At 37.6% G+C, this 19815-nt stretch overlaps 1 protein-coding gene and 1 non-coding gene across 21 annotated transcripts in view; one reads left to right on the top strand and one right to left on the bottom strand.

Moving 5' to 3' along the window:
- STK33 (serine/threonine kinase 33) overlaps nucleotides 1–19815 on the bottom strand; it is a 225311-nt gene that overhangs the window by 176746 nt on the left and 28750 nt on the right. The window lies entirely within an intron of this gene.
- Nucleotides 7306–7436, top strand: LOC129009163 (small Cajal body-specific RNA 20). The gene has a single exon (XR_008492698.1). It is a non-coding gene; the product is annotated as a small Cajal body-specific RNA 20 (non-coding RNA).

Here is a 19815-nt window from a genome sequence, read left to right as displayed (position 1 = left end):
GTTAATTGTTTCCTTTGCTGTGCAAAAGCTTTTTAACTTAATGTAATCCCATTTGTCTATTTTCGCTTTTGTTGCCTGTGCTTTTGGGGTCTTATCCAAAAAAATTTTTGCCCAGACCCACATATACACCATGGAAAACTATGCAGCCATAAAAAAAGATGAGTTCATGTCCTTTGTAGGGACATGGATGAAGCTGGAAACCATCATTCTGAGCAAACTATCATAAGGACAGAAAACCAAACACCACATGTTCTCACTCATACGTGGGAATTGAACAATGAGAACACTTGGACACCGGATGGGGAACATCACACACCGGGGCCTGTCATGGGGTGGAGGGAGTGGGGAGGGATAGCATTAGGAGATATACCTAATGTGAATGACGAGTTAATGGATGCAGCACACCAACATGGCACGTGTATACATATGTAACAAACCCGCACGTTGTGCACATGTACCCTAGAACTTAAATTTAAAAAAAAAATCTTTGCCCAGACCAATGTCCTCAAGTATTTCCCCAATGTTTTCCTCTAGCAGTTTCATAGTTTCAAGTCTTACATTTAAACCTTTAATGCATTTATTTTGTTTTTATATATGGTGAGAGATAGGGATCTAGTTTCATTCTTCTGCATATGGATATACAGTTTCCCCAGTATCATGTATTAAGAGGCTGTCCTTTCCACAATGTATGTTTCTGGAGCCTTTGTTGAAAATAAATTGGCTGTAAACGTATGGATTTATTTCTGAGTTCTCTATTCTGTTCCATTGGTCTATGTGTCCATTTTTATGCCAGTACCATGCTGTTCTGGTTACTATGGCTTTGTAATATATATTGAAGTCAAAAAGTGTGATGCCCTCAACTGTGTTATTTTTGCTCACAATTCTTTTGACTATTCAGAGTCATTTGTGGGTCCATACAAATTTTAGAATTTTTTTTCTATTCTGTAAAGAATGTCATTGGTATTTTGAGAGGGATTGCATTGAATCTGTAGATCACTTTGGGCAGTACGAACACTTCAACAATATTAATTCTCCCAATACATGATCATGGGACATCTTTCCATTTGTTTGTGTCCTCTTTGATTTCTTTCTTCATATTTTATCATTTTCATTATAAAAAATGGTTAAATTTTTTCCTAGGTGTTTTATTTTTTGGTTAAATTTATTCCTAGGTGTTTTATATTCTTGTAGCTATTGTAAATGGGATTACTTTCTTAATTTCTCAGATTGTTCACTATTGGTATATAAAAATACTACTGATTTTTGCATGCTGGTTTTGTATAAAGGACATCCAAATTGGAAAGGAGAAAGTCAATTTATCCTTTTTCACAAATGACATGATCTTATATTTAGGAAAACCTAAAGACTCCACCAAAAAACTGTTAGAACTGATAAACAAATTATTAGCTGTGGTTTGGTCATATACAGTCTTTATTGATTTATACTCAGTTTGTTCAGAGTTTTTATCATGAAGGGATGTTAAATTTTATTGAATACTTTTTCAGTATCTATTGAAATGACCATATAATTTTTATTCCTGATTCTGTTAATCAGATGTGTCATATTTATTAATTTACATATGATGAACCATCCTTGCATCCCTGGTGTAAATCACATTTGATTGTGCTAAATGATCTTTTCAGTGTGTTGTTGAATTTCATTTGCTAGTGTTTCATTGAAGATTTCTGCATCTATGTTCATTGGGGATATTGGCCTATAGTTTTCTGTTTTTTGTGTTTTTTTTTCTTTTTTGTTATGGCTTTGCCTGGTTTTGGTGTGAGAGTGATGCTAACCTTGTAGAACGAGTTTGGAGTATTCCCTCCTCAATTTTCTGAAATAGTTTGAATACAAATGGTACTAGCTTTCCTTTACACATTTGTTAGAATTCAGTAGTGAAGACATTGGGTCCTGAGCTTTGTTGGGGAACTTCTGATTGCTGCTTCAATCTCATAACTCACTATTAGTCTGTTCAGGTTTCCTATTTCCTCATGGTTCAATTCTGATAGGTTATGTATACAGGAATTTATTCATTTCTTCTAAGTTTTTCAATTTGTTGGCATATAGTTGTTCATGAGATTCTATAATGATCCTTTGTATTTCTGTGGTTATCGGTTGTAATGTTTTCATCTCTGATTTTATTTATTTGGGTCTTCTCTCTTTTTTCTTAGTCTAGCCAAAGGTTTGTTGATTTTCATATTTTGAAAAAACCAACTTTCAAATTCATTGATTTTTTAAGTCAGCTTATCTTTACTTAAAACAAAAGTCAGTGTTTCTGTAACGTTTTCAAATAGATGTCAAATATTAACTTTGTACTTTGTATTTCCATAATTACAAATATCACTCTGAACAAATCATGGCTCTCAGTGATATATCGGCATCTTCTGCAAAAGTTTTATATAACTATATAATTAATGAAGGAACAAACAATTATTGTAACAATTTTGAAGAAATATTATTTTATGATAGTAATAATTCTTCTAACAAAAATTAGAAGTTTTTGTTTGAAGAGTTTTTGTTTGTAGAGTTTTTGTTTGAAACTCTACATAATACACAATAAAGTCCCAGAATATGTAATTAATAGCAATAGTTTCAGGGTGATCTTTTATAATTTTTTTTTGTCTCAAATTCATTCATTTCTGCTCTGATCTTTATTATTTCTTTCCTTCTACTAATATATTGGCCAGGCTGGTCTCAAACTCCTGACCTTGTGATCCACCCGCCTTGGCCTCCCAAAGTGCTAGGATTACAGGCATGAGCCACCACACTCAATCAGGATTTTCTTTTCTATTGCACTGTCAGGCTGCAAATTTTCTGAACTTTCATGCTTTGCTTCTCTTATAAAACTGAATATCTTTAACAGCACCCAAGTCACCTAAGTGCTTTGCTGCTTAGAAATCTCTTCCACCAGATACTCTAAATCATCTCTCTCAGGTTCAAAGTTCCACAAATCTCTAGGGTAGGTGAAAAATGCCACTGGTCTCTTTTCTAAAACATAATAAGAGGCATCTTTGCTCCAGTTCCCAGCAAGTTCCTCATTTCCATCTGAGACCACCTCAGCCTGGACTTTGTTGTCCATATCACTTTCAACATTTTGGGCAAAGCATTTTGGGCAAAATTTCTCTAGGAAATTCCAAACTTTCCCACATTTCCTGTCTTCTTCTGAGCCCTCCAAACTGTTCCAACCCCTGCCTATTACCCAGTTCCAAAGTCACTTCCACATTTTCGGGTATCTATGGCAGCAACACAATCTACTGGTACCAACTTACAGTGTAAGTGTTCACACTGCTGATAAAGACATACCCAAGACTGGAAGAAAAAGAGGTTTAATGGACTCACAGCTCCATATGGCTATGGAGGCCTCACCATCATGACAGAAGGCAAGGAAGAGCAAGTCATATTTTACATGGATGGCAGCAGGCAAAATGACTCCCTGAAATTATTGAAGTCAGTTATTCTGAATTATTTTTTTCTTTTTTTTTGGAGACAGAGTCTTGTTCTACTACCCAGGCTGGTGTGTAGTGGCACAATCTTGGCTCACTGCAACCTTTGCCTCCTGGGTTCAAGTGATTCTCCTGCCTCGGCCTCCTGAGTAGCTGGAACTATAGGTGCCTACCACCACAACTGGCTAATTTTTGTACTTTTAGTAGAGACTGGGTTTTACCATGTTGGCCAAGCTGGTCTCGAACTCCTGACCTCAAGCAATCTGCCCACCTCAGACTCCCAAAGTGCTAGGATTACAGGCATGAGCCACCATGCCTGGCCTTATTCTGAATTCTTTATCAGACATTTCATAGATCTTCAATGCTTCTGGGTCCACTGCTAGAGCTTTGTTAGTATCTTTTGGTGGTATTATATTTCCCTGAGTTTTCACAATCCTTGTGTCTTTTTGTTGATGCCTGCACATTTAAGGAGAGAGCTACTTCTTCTAGTTTTTGCAGGTGTTCTTTGGTGGTGTTAGACCTTTACTTCTTCATATCGGAACTTAAATGCTGGCTTGTCATTGCTTCCCATTCTGCGCAGAACTTGTAGTGAGCATCAGAACTAAAACTACCCCAGAACTATATTGCTGTCCTGTTATTGCTTCCTAATCTAGGAAAAACATAAATGGGCACCAGAACCTAATCCCAGCCTTTTAGTTATTTCTAGGTCAGGGGAAGGCTTGATTCAAATGCCTAGGCTTTGTGGAAAATGCAGCTAGGTATTCCAGCCTTTCCATGAACTGTGCCCCTTGCAGCACTATGGCACTGGCCTGTCTCTTCAACATGGTGTCCCTGCTGATTGGAGAGCTAAAAAGCCACCAAGATCTGCACACCAGTCACTGTTCTCAGTGCCCCTGTGTGCCCCCAATTCACCCCCAGATGGTACAACCCTCCTGGTATTCCCCATGGTTCCTATGGAGTGCATCTGGAGTAGGCTTCTCACAAAGATTCCAGACCAGTGGCAAGAATGAATGTCCACCTCCAATTCCCTCCTATCACCTATAAGCCATAGGTCTAGAAAAATTCTCTGTGAGTGGCATTATGCCAGCTTGGGGAAGGAAGTGGCACAGACTGAAATGACCTTTTCTCTTACCAGTCATGGCTTATCTCGATCCTGTGAGTCTATGGGGTTTCTCAGCTTCTCCTCCAAGTTCTGGTATGTTCAGGGTGGTATTCTTGTTTTTAAATCATTTCTAGTTGTATTTTTGTAGGGAGAGTGATGCCAGAGGATCTTCTATTCTGCTGTTTTGCTGACATCACCTTGCTTTCTGTAACTTTTCTACTTTATAAACTTTTTACATTTTTTTAACTTTTTGCTTCTTTTTAATAACACATAGCTTAAAACACAAATACAGGTTCAGCTTTACAAAAATATTTTATCTCTTTATATCCTTATTCTATAAGCTTTTTTCTATTTTTAAGTTCTCTTACTCATTTATTTTTTTACTTTTTAAACTTTCTTGTTAAAAACTAAGACACATACACATACATTAGTCTAGGTCTACACAGGATAAGGATCATCAATATCACTGTCTTCCTCCTCCACATTTTGTTCCTCTGGAAGGTCTTCAGGGGCAATAACAAGCACGGAGCTGTCATCTCCTATGATAAAAATGCCTTCTTCTGGATACCTTCTAAAGGACCTGCCTGAGGCTGCTTAACAGTTAACTTTTTTTAATAAGTGGAAAGAGGAGACTCTAAAATAACAAAGAGTAAAATATACGCTGGGTGATGGCTCATGTCTATAATCCCAACACTTTGGGAGGCCAAGGCAGAAGGATTGCTTGAGCCCAGTAGTTCAGGAGCTGCCTGGGCCATACAGTGAGACCTTGTCTCCACATAAAAAAAAAAAAATTTAAATTAGCCAGTCATGTGGCACACACCTGTAGTCCCAGATACTCAGGAAGCTGAGGCAGGAGGATCACTTGAATCCAGGAGTTCAAGGCTGCAGAGTAAGCTATGCTGAAGCCACTGTACTCTAGCATGGGTAACAGTGGGAGACTCTGTCTCCAAAAAAAAAAAATATATATATATATATATATATATGGTACTTGTATATATATCATATATATATCAGTAAATATATAAACCAGTAACATAATTGCTTATTATTATCTAGCATTATGTACTTTACATAAGTATACGTCCTACACTTTTATACAACTGGAAGTACAGTAGGTTTGGTTACAATAGCATCACCAAAAACACCTGAATGATGTGTTGCCTTACAATGTTACAACACCTACAATGTTGCTAGGCAACAGGAATTCTTTAGCTCCATTATAATCATATGGGACCACCACTGTATACGTGATCCATCACTGACCAAAATGTTGTTATACGCTATATGACTGTATATTTTAAGGCTATCAAAATCAAAACAGCATGGTACTAGCATAGAAATAGACACACTGACCAATGGAACATGACAGAAATCCCAGAAGCCCACACATTAATAGTCAACTGATTTTTTTTTTTTACAAAGGTGCCAAGAACACACAATGGGAAATGGACACCCTCTTTAATAAATGGTGCTGGAAAAAACGAACATCCACATGCAGAAGAATGAAATTGCATCTTTATCTCATACCACATATAAAAATCAACTCCAAATGGATTAAAGACTTAAATATAAGACCCGAAACTATAAAACTACTAGAAGAAAACACAGAGGTTAAGCTCCATGACATTAGACTAGGCAATGATTTTTTGGATATGACCCCAAAGGCACAGACAAAAACAGACAAGTGGGATGGCATCCACCTAAAAAGCTTCTGCAGAGCAAAGGAAACAGGTTAACAAGGTGAAGGGACAACTCACAGAGTAGGAGAAAATATTTACAAACCATATTTCTGATAAGGGATTAATATTCAAAATATGTAAGGAACTCAAACAACTCAATAGCAAGAAAACAAATAACCTGATCAAAAAATGAGTGAATTGGCCGGGTGTGGTGGCTCACGCCTGTAATCCCAGCACTTTGGGAGGGCAAGGCAGGTGGACCACGAGGTCAGGAGATCAAGACCATCCTGGCTAACACAGTGAAACCCCGTCTCCATTAAAAATACAAAAAATTAGCCAAGCATGGTGGCATGCACCTGTAGTCCCAGCTACTGGGGAGGCTGAGGCAGGAGAATCGCTTGAATCCGGGAGGTGGAGGGTACAGTGATACCAGATCACGCCACTGCACTCCAGCCTGGGCAACAGAGTGAGACTCCATCTCAAAAAAAAAAAAAAAAAAAAAAAAAAGAGTGAATGACCTGAACAGACATTTCTACAAAGACATACAAACAGCCAGCTAGTTCATGAAAACAATGTTCAATATCACTAATCATCAGATAAACACAAATTAAAACTACTATGAGATGATATCACCTCATACCTGTTAGAATGGCTGTTATCAAAAAGATGAAAGATAAGTGTTAGTGAGGATGCAGAGAAAGGGAATACTTGTACATTGTTGGTGGGGATGTAAATTAGTACAGCTATTATGAAAAACGGTATGGAGGTTCCTCAAAAAAACTAAAAACATCACTACTATATGATTCAGCAATCCCACTGCTGGGTACATACCCAGAGGAACCAAAATCAATATGTCAGAAGGAGTTCTGCACTCCCATGTTCACTGCAACACTACTCACAATAGCCAAGATGTGGAAACAACCTTGGTGCCCATCAACAGATGAATGGATAAAAAATGTGATATATATACACAATGGAATACTATTCAGCCTTTTTTAGAAGGAAATCCTGTCATTTGCAACAATGTAGATAAGCCTGGGGGACATTATGTTAAGTGAAATGAGCCAAGCACAGAAAGACAGAGGACCTCTCTCCCACAGGGCTGTAGGGGATCTTTTTTCTCTTCAGCCAGGGTTGGAGGCCAAGATGGCCCTTGAGAATCATCATCATGACTGCTGAGAGCTGGGCAGCCTTGTTTACCTCCCTTGGGCATTTGAAAAAAAAAAGACAAATACCACACCATCTTACTTGTATGCAGAATCTAAAAGAGTCAAACTCATAGAAGTAGAGTGTAGAATGACGATTACCAGAGGCTGGGGGGAATAGGAGGGAAGGAATGGAAAGCTGCTGGTCAAAGGCTAGACAAGAGGAATGTTTTGAGATCTATGGCACAGTAGGGTGACTATAGTCAGTAATAGCATATTGCACGTTTAAAAATAATTAAGAAACTGGCTGGGCACTGTGGCTCCCACCTGTAATCCTAGCACACTAGGAGGATGAGGTGAGCGGATTGCCTGAGCCCAGGAGTTCAAGACCAGCCCTGGGCAACATGGCAAAACCCTCATCTCTACTAAAAACACAAAAAGTAGCTGGGTGTGGTGGTGAGCGCCTGTAATCCCAGTTACTCGAGAGGCTGAGGTGAGAGAATTGCTTGAATCGGGGAGGCAGAGGTTGCAGGGAGCTGAGATTGAGCCATTGCACTCCAGCCTGGGTGACAGAGCAAGACTCCATCTTAAAATAAAATAAAAATAAAGAAAGTAAATTTTAATTATCTTACCACAAAAAAAAGTGAGGTGATGGATATGTTAATTAGCTTGATTTAATCACTCCATGCTGTGCGCATATATCAAAACATCACATTCTACTCCATAAATGTATACAATTATGACGTCAATTAAAAATAATAAGTTTTTTAAAAACAAGAAGGGAAAAGTACCTAAAGAACAGTAAAAATAAAAATGCCATAAGACGTCAGAAGAAAAAGAAGTAACTTCCAGCTGGTGTGATCAAAGAAGACACCAAGATCAAATGTTAACATCTGAAATGGTCCTGGATTTGGGCAGTCTAAGAAGGAGGTGAACAGATTGTAAGGCAAGAGAAGCAATGCAAGTGAAGGTGGGCACATAAGAAAGCACCCATGATCATCCAGAAGTTCCGCTGGCCAAGAGAGTACCTCAGAAATAGGAGTAAAGTTGAAGTAGAATATTGAGACTAGGGCCAGTTGGGGAGGGCCTGACCATGAGGCTAAGAAGTCTGGATTTTATTGGGTAATTGGGGAGCTGGTAAAGATTTCTGAGCAGAAAAAAGCATCATCAAAGTTGTGCTTTAGAAAGATCAATCTAGCAGTAATTGAAGTAACTGAACATCAATCAAATGCAGATGATATAGCACAGTGAGTATAATGTAAGCCTGTAGGAATTCAGGAATTCATTTATAAAAATGTAATTTATATGCATCTTTTCAGTAACACAGCTCTATAAACTGTCTTGCTCATAGACTAGTACCTAATTATATAAGCATCTAAAAAGGTCATAAGTACTATAAAATGATATCACAAAACCTCCTGCCTCTGCCTGGAAATCCTTCCACCCCCTTTCCCTTCCAGTAAACTCCTTATCCTGTAGACTTCAGTTTAAATGTCACTTCTTCAGAAAGGCCTTTTTTAAATCACTTATCCAAATTGGGTCCCCTTGTTTTTCTCTTTCAAAGGAACTTGTACACTTTCTTCATGGCACTTATCACAATTTATAAGTATATATTTTGGTCACTAATTAATTAAAGTCTATTTCCCCCACTAGACTGTGAGGGGAAAGACTGTATTCTTGCTCATCATTATATTCTCCAGAGCCTAAAATGATGTAACACATAATAGGCACCTAACAAATATTTGTTCTATGAAGAATGAATGAAGAAGAGAAGAACAGATTTTAGGGTCACCATAGTAATGCCCCTCTTTGCTAGATGCACTTACTATTGACTAAGATGCTTTCTTTCAAAGAGAAAATTAAAAGAAATCTTAAACCAGGCATGGTGGCTCATGCCTGTAATCCCAACACTTTGGGAGGCCAAACCAGGAGGATCACTTGAGCCCAGGGGTTCAAGACCAGCCTGGGCAACATAGTGAGACTTCATCTCTACAAAAAATAAAAAAATTAGCTGGCCATCATGGTGCATGCCTGTGGTCCCAGCTACTTGGGAGGCTGAGGTAGGAGGATCACTGGAGCCTGGGAGGTCAAGGCTGCAGTGAGCCTTGATTGTGCCACTGCACTCCACCCTAGGCAAGAGAGGGGGACCCTGTCAAGAAGAGAAAAGAGGGGAGGGGAGGGGAGGGGAGGGGAGGGGAGGGGAGGGGAGGGGAGGGGAGGGGAGGGGAGGGGAGGGGAGGGGAGGGGAGGAGAGGAGAGGAGAGGAGAGGAGAGGAGAGGAGAGGAGAGGAGAGGAGAGGAGAGGGAGGAGGAGAAAAGAAAGAGGGAGGGAAGGAGGGAGGGAGGAAAGAAGGATGGAAGGAAGGAAGGAAAAAAGGAAGTCAGGAAGTCTTAAATTTCAACCTAAAGCTGAATTCTTATGTGCCAAAATCAGAATAAAAACCTGTACTTACACAAGGAAAACCTTAAAGCAAATATTCAAGTCAAAATATACATTCCTATCTCTCATATTTTTACAGAAATAATTCCTAGTGCAACTACTAAGTGAACTAGAATAAGGAACGGAACCTGGGCACAAGAAAGCATTATAAGTCAGATGTAAAGAAGGCAATTATAGACTTGTAACTCCTTTATTCATGTATATCATGTTAGAACCTCAAAAAGGAACTTCAGCATTCAATGAAAGATTTTTACTTTAACCTATATCATCACTGGAGTAGAAAAACACCCTCAAAAATGATGACCAAGTTTTTTAAAAAAACAAGTAATTCACTTCCAAATAATAAATACTTGGTTTTCAATCACATGCTGTTTATACCTATGTACTTACTTCATGCCACAAACTTGGTGCAAGGCTTTCTTTATATAATAATAAACATGGACGATTAGCAATGTAATGAACCTTAACTCACAGAAGTCTAGAGAAGTCCAAAGGAGTTCAACATGAGGCATTTGGGACCTTATCTCAAGATGCAGCCCTTCACAAAAATTTAACTTAGAAAAATCACTCAATTCACTAGGACACATGAAGCCCTAACCAACTGCCAATAAGGAACTAGAGAAGTTGGTTTAAAATTAGAAATGTTGAGCTAACTCGGTACAATGGATTACCTGCAACAAAAGGAAAAATAAGATTTCCATCATTCATTTGTTTGCAGGGAGCTGTTTAACTATTGCAAATCAGATGCACTACATAAACTTAAAATGAAAAGGAAAAAAGACCAGCATAAATTTGTTCAAAGAGATATAGTCAGTTTCACTATAAGGAAATACCTACATTCCTAAAAATCACTACACTATGCAAAAATGGCACAAACAAGGACTTACGGGGGAAATGTAGCTAGGGACACAAAACTCCAAATCTTTGTCAGTGATACACACACACACACACACACACACACACACAAGAAACCTAATAAAAAATCATAGCATTTTTGTACATGTTAAATGGTTAGGAAACATAAATATATGGCACCTTACCTTGAAAAAAACCTGAAGTTTACTTATAGATATAGGCATTTGAAAGACTGTAGCTTTTGAATTAATCATGGGTGCCAGAAAGAAGGTTATCTGAAATCAGAAGGAAAGGTGTGACACCAGATGTGGGTGGGTGTGGCTCGTAACTTGTGGTGAACTGAGGTAGCTGGTAGATATTCCAGGTATGTACATGTGTCTGTTTTGTGTGTTCCTGCTGGGCTCGGTTCAACTGTGTGCTGTATTCTGTGTTCACCTGGTGTTTCTTGCTGACAAAATCATGGATAATGCAAACACAAAATTCACTTATGCTCAAATTGCTTCCTAATATATCAATGGCATTGCAGCAAATTCATGTTTTCAAAACAAGTGTTAATATAGCACAACTGACTGTGCAGGTATTCAAATTCAAACAGCTAATGCCAACTGTATACTGCAATCATTTCCCATTCCTCAAAATGTCTTGAGCCCAATGAAATCACAAGATTTTGAAGAATCACAGACTCTCTAATAGAAAACAGCCACAATTTCTAAATAGATTGGTATAATTCACACGGCCAAACCCTAGAAAATGTAGGGGTCCGCTTGCCTCCATGAAACTACAATCTTCTTCATAAAATTGCTGCCTTTAAAGCAACAAAATATAAATAGCACTGGTAAATACAGCATTTGATCAAATCTAGTTTTTGCTCAGGAATACAGGATCTTCTCCTGTCATCATGAGCATTATCACTAATACACCTTCTTACATATCCCCAACACCTTCAACAGCCATATTATGACAACCAAAACACAAAGCCAACAAAATGGCATAGCCAAGTTCACAAACCTTAGCATTTTTTCCTGCCCCTCATGCTAGTTTCTAGGTTGGTGGCATGACAATCATGTAATAAAAAGTGTTCACTAACAGACTTCATTTCATCTGGTTTTAATTAAGAAAATTTAACCTCTAGGAGAAATGTCTGAACCACTATTTTTAGCATTTATCAAGTATTATCTGTTCCACAAGCTAAGCTCAGTTTAGTACGTCATGCAAAGTAGGAGCTTCCTAAATCTTTGTTGAACAAACATTAGTTGAACCTACTTGATTTGTTTTACTATTTTACCCCATAATTTTATTCCCAGAATATTAAATTCTATTTTCAAAAGCAACATAGTCACTACTGGTTAAAATATTATTTTTGTTTGCTTTTAATTACTATAAAATTAGAAAATAATTGCTGTAATAAAAACTGAAAGAGTCCAGAGGGTATAAAATGAAAATAAGAGTCCAGAGCATCTCCATTCTCCATCTCAGAGATAATCATTTCCAATGGTTCTGTGTAACATTCTAGAAATTTTCTTTGCATATACACAGCCTAAGTATAAATCATATATTGTTGTAAATAAGCTCATACTATACCTATTCTCAGTAACTTACTCTTTTTCTAAATATTATAGCCTAACCATTTTTTCATTATCCGTATATACATTTACACCTCTTTTGTTTTAATGGCTATATAATATTCCAATATATAAGCATTCTAAATTATTTAACAAGTCCATATCAATAGTCAAGTAAATTGCTTCCAAATGGTTTCTATTATAAATGATGCCATATGCAATAACCTTTTACATATATCTTTGTATACTAGGACGAATATATTTGTAGAATACACTCTTAGCAGTAGCACTGCAGAGATAAATGTGTGAGCATTTATTATTTTGATAAATGTCAGACTGCCCTCAAGAAAGGATATGAGAGTGCATTTTACCACAGGCTATCATTAGATATTTTTGAACTTTTTCATCTTTCTCAATTTGATAAATGAAAAATAGCATCTTATTTTAATTTCTACCTCCTTAATTATAAATGAGGCTAAGTATGTTTTCAAATTTTTTTTCTGTAAAATATCTGTTCATACTGATTTTTTTCTCAACTTTTTCTTGTTGACTTATCAGTGATCCCTAAATATTAATGATGTCAATCCTTCTTCTGTCAAATATATTGCAATTCTTCTCCCCCACTTGGGTATTTGTTCATTGATTCTTATCATGGTGATTTTGTCGTGTAAAAGCTTTTAGTTTTTATGAAGTCAAATAATTAATCTTTTCTTTTATGGTCACTAGGTTGAGAATTATGCTTAGAAAGGCCTTCTCTGCCCCAAGATTATAAAATTATCTGCCCAAGTTTTTGCCTTAAAATAATAATAAACAATTGGTAATTTTTATTGAATGCTTACTTCAGGCCGGGCACTGTTCTAAGTACCTGACACACATTATTTTATTTAATCTTCACAACAACCCTAGTAGGTTAGTAGTATCATTACCTCCAAGACACAGATGAAGATTCTATAACTACTTATGAGAATTAAACGCATCTGAGAATGCACAGCTGGTATGTGGCAGTGCCTAAATTTCAACTGAAACTAACAGATTCATCAACTACAGGCTGTATCTACCGACTCTCTCCACGAAGATAAATGGGAGTTCATACTCTTTTACAAACCTCTACCTATTCTCCCTTCCCCTCTTTATATCTGTTACACAAATCCTTTATTCAATATTAATTTTAGAGCCTTTACATTTTCTTCTGTTTTCATAGTACGCAGTTATTCAGACTTTACTTGGTCTATTTTTAAATAGATTCCATATGCCCTGTCAACCTCTTCCTATCTCTGCTTCTTCATTCCCAAGTTCTTTTTATTTAACACTTAGATGATTAATTTTACTCATGAGGCATTTTTTCAGGGACTAGGTCCTTGAATGTTTGAGAATATTGATTGTTATCTTTATGCATAAATAAGAGCTTGACCAGGTATTAAATCTGTGGGTCACACTATTCCCTGCCTACACACATTCCACCAAAACTCAAGAGACACTGTTCAACTGCCTCCTGGCTTTGGCTATTACCATCATGTCAGAAGCCAGTCTCATTTTCCCCCTTTCAGTGACTTGCTTTTTCTGTCTGGATGCTTGGCGATTCTTTTTTTTAATCTTGAAGCACAACTAACTTTACTGTTATATACTTATTTGATATTGATCAACCTGTTTCAGTTCTTTTAGAATTCTGTGTTCTTTGAATCTGCAGATTACTAATCCGTTTAATCTCTGGTGGTCTTTTCCCCATGATATATTTGAAATTATTGTCCATTCGTTCTACTCTCTATCAGGCACACCAATAACACATATGTTGGATCTTCTCTGCCTGTATTATCTACATATCATACAGAATTCCTAGTTGAAAGCCTATGGCATAAGCCTAACTTGAAATAGTTTAGATAAAAAGAATTGATCAGAAAGACAATGCAGTACCTCATATAACTTTAGGAAATGTATAAAGTGTAACTGAGCCTGAGGGATAACTGGAACCACAGACTTGAATGCCACCAGGACTGCTTATCTCAACTAGGGCTATTTTTCTTTTGTCTCTTATTTCTGCTTCAATGTGTTGGCTTGGCTGTCACTATCACAGACAGACCAATTTCTCCCACAAGGCACAGAACATGGCTGCCAACAGCTATAAAGCCTCACATCCTATGACTCTGACCACCAGAGAGGGATCGCCTTGCTTTCCTTAACTCCAATTTCTAAAAATTCTACATTCCCCTTCAATTTCTTTAAGTGAATACAGATGTATTTTTCTAGAATTTGTTTAATAAAATAATTCTTAATCTGAAATGTACGTCATTCTGCATGCTTAGAGTAAAGCAGTTAACTAGCTTTGGTTTGCTAATTTATTAGTTATTCATTTATGTTCATTTGATTCAGTTAACTGCTACATAGCTCATTGTCATTTCTCCCTTCTTCCTCTCCACTTCACTGCAGGTTAGAAATCAAAAGATACTGTCCTCTTGTCTCTCTCTCCTCTCTCTCTCTTTCTCCCTGTCTCCATTTTGAGATATTGCACTGGCTTCCTTGGGGATTTTTCAGGTTTTCCCATGGCGTGTCCCAACACTAAAACCTTACAGGATGGGATACTCATGGCCCCCACTTTCAGTGAAATCTGCACTCTGTTTACCATCTAAACAGGTGTATAACAGATTTTAGCATCCCCTTTGATTTCATCCATATTTCATTATACTCTTAGATTCTAGTCCATAGCTAGGAACTGAGCCATTTCCTAGTTTCACAGATTTTTTTTTTGTTTGCTTTTCATTCTATTTGTTGATTCTCAATTAGTTTCATGATAGGGAATATGGTTAGCATGGCTTTACTTTTCTGAATATCTTCTGCATTCTTAGAAGTAATAGTTACTATTAAAATTCTACTTTGGAAAACTTAAAATTCATTCACTCATCAAATATCCACAGGATATTAACTATGTGCAAGGCACTTTGGGAGGCAATGAAGATACAGCAATGAAGAAGACAGAAATAGTTCCTACCCTCTTGGAGCTTACATTATAGTGGAAAAACAGACTATTACTATTTTTAAAAATCACAAGAATAGCAGATCAATAAGTAAGTAAAGGGGTAGCTGTTTAAGCAGAGATTAGAGTCCCCAAGTGTTATGGATTAGATTATTCTAGCTAAAGAATCTCTGAGTTGCTTCTCAGTTCAAGGAGAGGCAAAAGTCTCCTTGAAGCTCACTTTATTTTGTGAAGAGTCACTTAAGTCGCCTCCCATAATGACAGATTGCAAAAATGAGTAAGTACCCTGTATCTGGGTAAGTAGGGCCTTCCTTGGGCATACAACCTAGCAATAACTATCTTTTTTCTTGGGATATAAAACCCATAGGCCTTCTGGGAGTGTTCCTTGAGATTCAAAGTTAGCTGTTGGAGTAAACCTAACATTGCCCTGACCAAAATCTTCTGGCAAGAAGGGATACAAATGGCACCAAAAGAATACTCGCTAGGCAGGAGCTGTCTGGGTTGGTGTCCCAAGCTCAATCCAGCCCAGGGGATCATGAGGAAGGGCGACTCTAACCCAGCCTATAACCACCATGACACAAGATTATGCTTTGAGAAACAATGACTAAGTGTATGAACGTAAGTCTGTACATATATGAATGTAAAATGTAACTTCTACATCTTGGGTAGGTCATCATAAATAATCAGTCCCTTTGGGCTATGCAGGACCATTCTTCAACAGCATCAGTCTTTATTAGCAACAGCTATATTGTACTTTTCAGATTTCAAGTTCACCCTCCACATGGTACATGAGACTAACCCTTTGGAACCCCCAGTTCTTACATAATACACAAAGTGAAGGAAGAGTCCTCAAGAGTGAGAACCGAATTTCCTGGTAATAAAAACACCTGGAAAATAATGTCACTAACTTAATAATTACAAGAGATATGACTACATTGGGATTTCCCAGAAAGAGTAACACAAGCAGTGACCTGAAGGACAGCAATCAGTTAGCCAGGGAAAGTGAGGAATGCATTCCAAAAAGAGGAACCAGGAAGAAACCTGGCAGATTTGAGGAAATTAAAAGGGACCAGTATGGCTGAACCGTGGGGAAAAAAAAGAGCTACACTGCTGTCAGTCAAAGATGGTGAGGTAGACAAGGAGCAATATCTATAGGGCCTCATAAGGCATGTTAAAGATCTGAGGCTCTATCCTACAAGCATGCAAATAAACACTTTTTCAGTAGCGGAGTGGCATAATCGGATTTTTATTTGTAAAATATGACTTTAGAGGCAGGATGTAAGAGAATCAAGAGTGGAAAGTAGCAGGCAGGCCAGCTGGAAAGCTATCTGAGGAAGATGGATGCTAAAAGGTGGAAGTAAGTATATAGATTTGGTTGTAGGGAATTTAGGAAATTCCCATCAAATAGCTTCCTTCTCTATGAAATAGCAAATAGGAGAGAGAAATGACTTTGGGCATTGATGGATTAAAAACAGAGATGAGTAAATTTAATCCCAAAGCCTTATGGAAGAAAGCAGGCACTCTGGCCTTACACAATTCTGCTGAGCCTGCTCTGCTGAGAAGAGTTTGCCCCTTGTGAATCTGGTGTTACTTTATACTGCTAGGTTAAGAATTCTGTATTATTTTGTCAAAATAAATCAAAGTTTCACCCAAGAGATAAAAAGCTATAGAAAGAGAACTTTCCATTTGCTTGCCCTTGTATAGCATGTGAATGTACTTTTCCTAAGTATCACCTTCAAGCAACTTCAGAAGAAAAGACTGAAGGAACTTGGGAAATACTTTTTGCAGTTAACCACAGATGGACCCTGGCTAAATCACAAAAAAGAGGGCCTTATTAAAAGCATTCTTAGCTGATGGACCTTTCACCATTAACCTGTCACTTAGGTCAAAAAACAAAAGATAAATGCTATTCCTCAGGTCTAGCGCCACCATCAACATGGAGGAAATGATGAAAGTCCCAGATTACAGGGGAAATTCAACAACCGGTGCCTTTGGGAGAAGAAAGCTGACATTCTGTCCTCATCCCTTCAAAAACATATCCTAAGCAGAAAGAGATCTAGGATCAAAGCTATCTTTAAAGGACTAAAAGGTCTCAGAAGCACTGCTGCCTGCAGGTGTAAAAATAAAGTGACAAAAGTACACTGACAGACCAAATTAGTGATCCCTAAACTTCCTTTTAGGTTTGCCCACTACTCTTCCTATTGCGACTCTAGAAAGCCCTTGAGAGGGCATCTCCAGGAGTGTCATTTATGAGAAACCAAGCCAACAGAGAGAACACCTAGTAAGATAATTAGTGGATTTTAGAAAAGAGGGAAAAAAAATAACAAAGTAGTGAAAGTACAGGAGATGGATTCGCCACCATCTAATCAGCGCTACATGGAGAATATAGATTTTTCAACATGATTTATAGTCAAAGGTTAAAAAACTTCACATTTTTAACAAAAATACCAACCCCCACCTCCCTGGAAGTTATAACTCTCTGCTTTTGTTGTAATTGGGGTTTATCCATGGGGTTAATTTCCCATTGGATATAAGCCTATGGCCATCTCTACATTGCAGGCAGCATAAAATCGGGGCAAAAAAAGAAATACCTTCTGCATCCGAAAGCAGAGTTTCACAGCCGGAGTCATAAGCCCCGAGTTCAAACATCAGTTCTGCCATTTACAAGTTCTACGACCAAAGGCAAGTTATTGAAACTCATTCAGCCTCAGTCATCTTGTCTGTGAAAAGGGATTAGAACTTACCTCACAAGATTATATGATAAGAAGAAAAAGAGATAATGTACATAAAGCTCTTAGCATAGTGTCTGGCACATAAATAAGTACACAGTAAGGGATAGGTACCATTAGAAATCATTAACTCTCACCTTCACGTTCATTTGTTCATCTCTGCTGCCTCTGAAGACTTCTTAGGTCTCAGATGCACCTTTCTTACCTAGAACCCAAATATCCTGTCTGCTTCTGCCTATCTCTAGCTACAGGACTCCCTCGTCCTTCCACTGACAATCCCCTGGGTTAGGTTATTACCCATCCAAACTTACAAACTCTGCAGACCCATCCCTCCTGTGTAACTTCCCTCCCTGTCCTGGCCTGTTCCACATGTTGCCATTCATTTCCAGTGTGACAAATCTGAAGTCAAGTCAGATTGTTTCAGTTGGTTTGAAGGCTGCCTAAAAGGCTTTATTTAACCTACAGAAGCCAAAATCATTATTTACATATAAATAACATCATTGGTCAACTGATTAATAACTTTATACTCAGGACCATGCTAGATTCTCCAACTATATTTAATCCTTCCAAGTTAAGACTCTAGTTAATTAATTATATTTTATCCTTCCAAAATACGACTGCATTTACAAGCAAAGAAGTTACCTCAAAATGCAGCTTCTAAGTAGACCCTCAGTTTCTGCATCTTAATTCAATTCCTTGTTATCTCCAAAACCTGAGAGTTGAGAAATAAAAGCCTCTAGGCTACTTTTTAAACAATCTTAGACCCACATTGTCCTAAAATTATCAGAGTATCTCTTAGTAAACACTCAATATTTTCACTATTTCATCACTCTCCAGGTATATTTTAAGTCCTTGACTAAATTAAATGAGTCAAGAAAAAGAATCTGAAGTACTAGTAACACAAAATTGGTCTAATGTTTAATATGTGGTTCATTTAGAGGTAACAACTAAAGATCAGGGTCATTAGCCTTTCCTATGCCAGATAGCATCTCATAGGATATCTTGACTAAATTCTGCAAATACAGTCAATTGAACCAATATTGCATCTTGTAATAGTCATAGATGCTTTTACTACTATAAAGATGACTTTTTATTATGTTTCCAATTCAAAATCTATTCTGCTACCCAAGTCTCTTCCACAGCATACTTCTTTAATTTAGTAAATGAAATTTTGCACTAAGCAAGCAGAAAACATTTATATTGCCAAGTGATAGACTGACCTCTAGTGGAAATTTTTTAAATTACTGAGTGAGCTTCTCAGGACTTTAATACAGTTATAACTGTCTAACCTATGACATTGTTAAAATAATGTTTAAGGCTGGGCATGGCGGCTCATGCCTGTAATCCTAGCACAGTGGGAGGGTTTGAGACAAGCCTGGGCAACATGGTGAAACCCCAACTCTACTGAAAATACTAAAAAATTAGCTGGGGTGGTGGCATGTGCCTGTAGTCCCAGCTACTCGAGGCTGAGGTGGGAGGACTGCTTGAGCCCAGGAGGTAGACGCTGCAGTGATCCAAGATCGAGCCATTGCATTCCAGCCCGGATGACAGAGTGAGACCCTGTCTCAAAATAATAATAATAATAACAATGTTTAAAACATTACTAATAAAATTTACTTCTTAAGTCAATTCAAGCATAGAGCAGGGTTAACAGTAGAGACTCTGGTTCAGAGCTCACCTCTGTCACTTTCTAGTTATGTAATATTTATCTGGCTCCCCATCTGTAAAATGAAAAAATGAATATTACCTACCACATGGGGTTATCATGAAGATCAAACTAGTCAAAATATGAAACGTATCTAGAATACAGTAAGGTACACAGGTCAGTGCTATAAAATTATTAGTTATTACTATTTGTGGCTGCAAGAAATTATGGCTGGAGGCAAATCATAATT

The sequence above is a fragment of the Pongo pygmaeus genome, chromosome 9 (assembly GCF_028885625.2).
Source record: "Pongo pygmaeus isolate AG05252 chromosome 9, NHGRI_mPonPyg2-v2.0_pri, whole genome shotgun sequence".
NCBI lineage: Eukaryota > Metazoa > Chordata > Mammalia > Primates > Hominidae > Pongo > Pongo pygmaeus.
The sequence above is the reverse complement of the archived record's forward strand: the minus strand, read 5'-3'. Positions and strand labels throughout refer to the sequence as shown.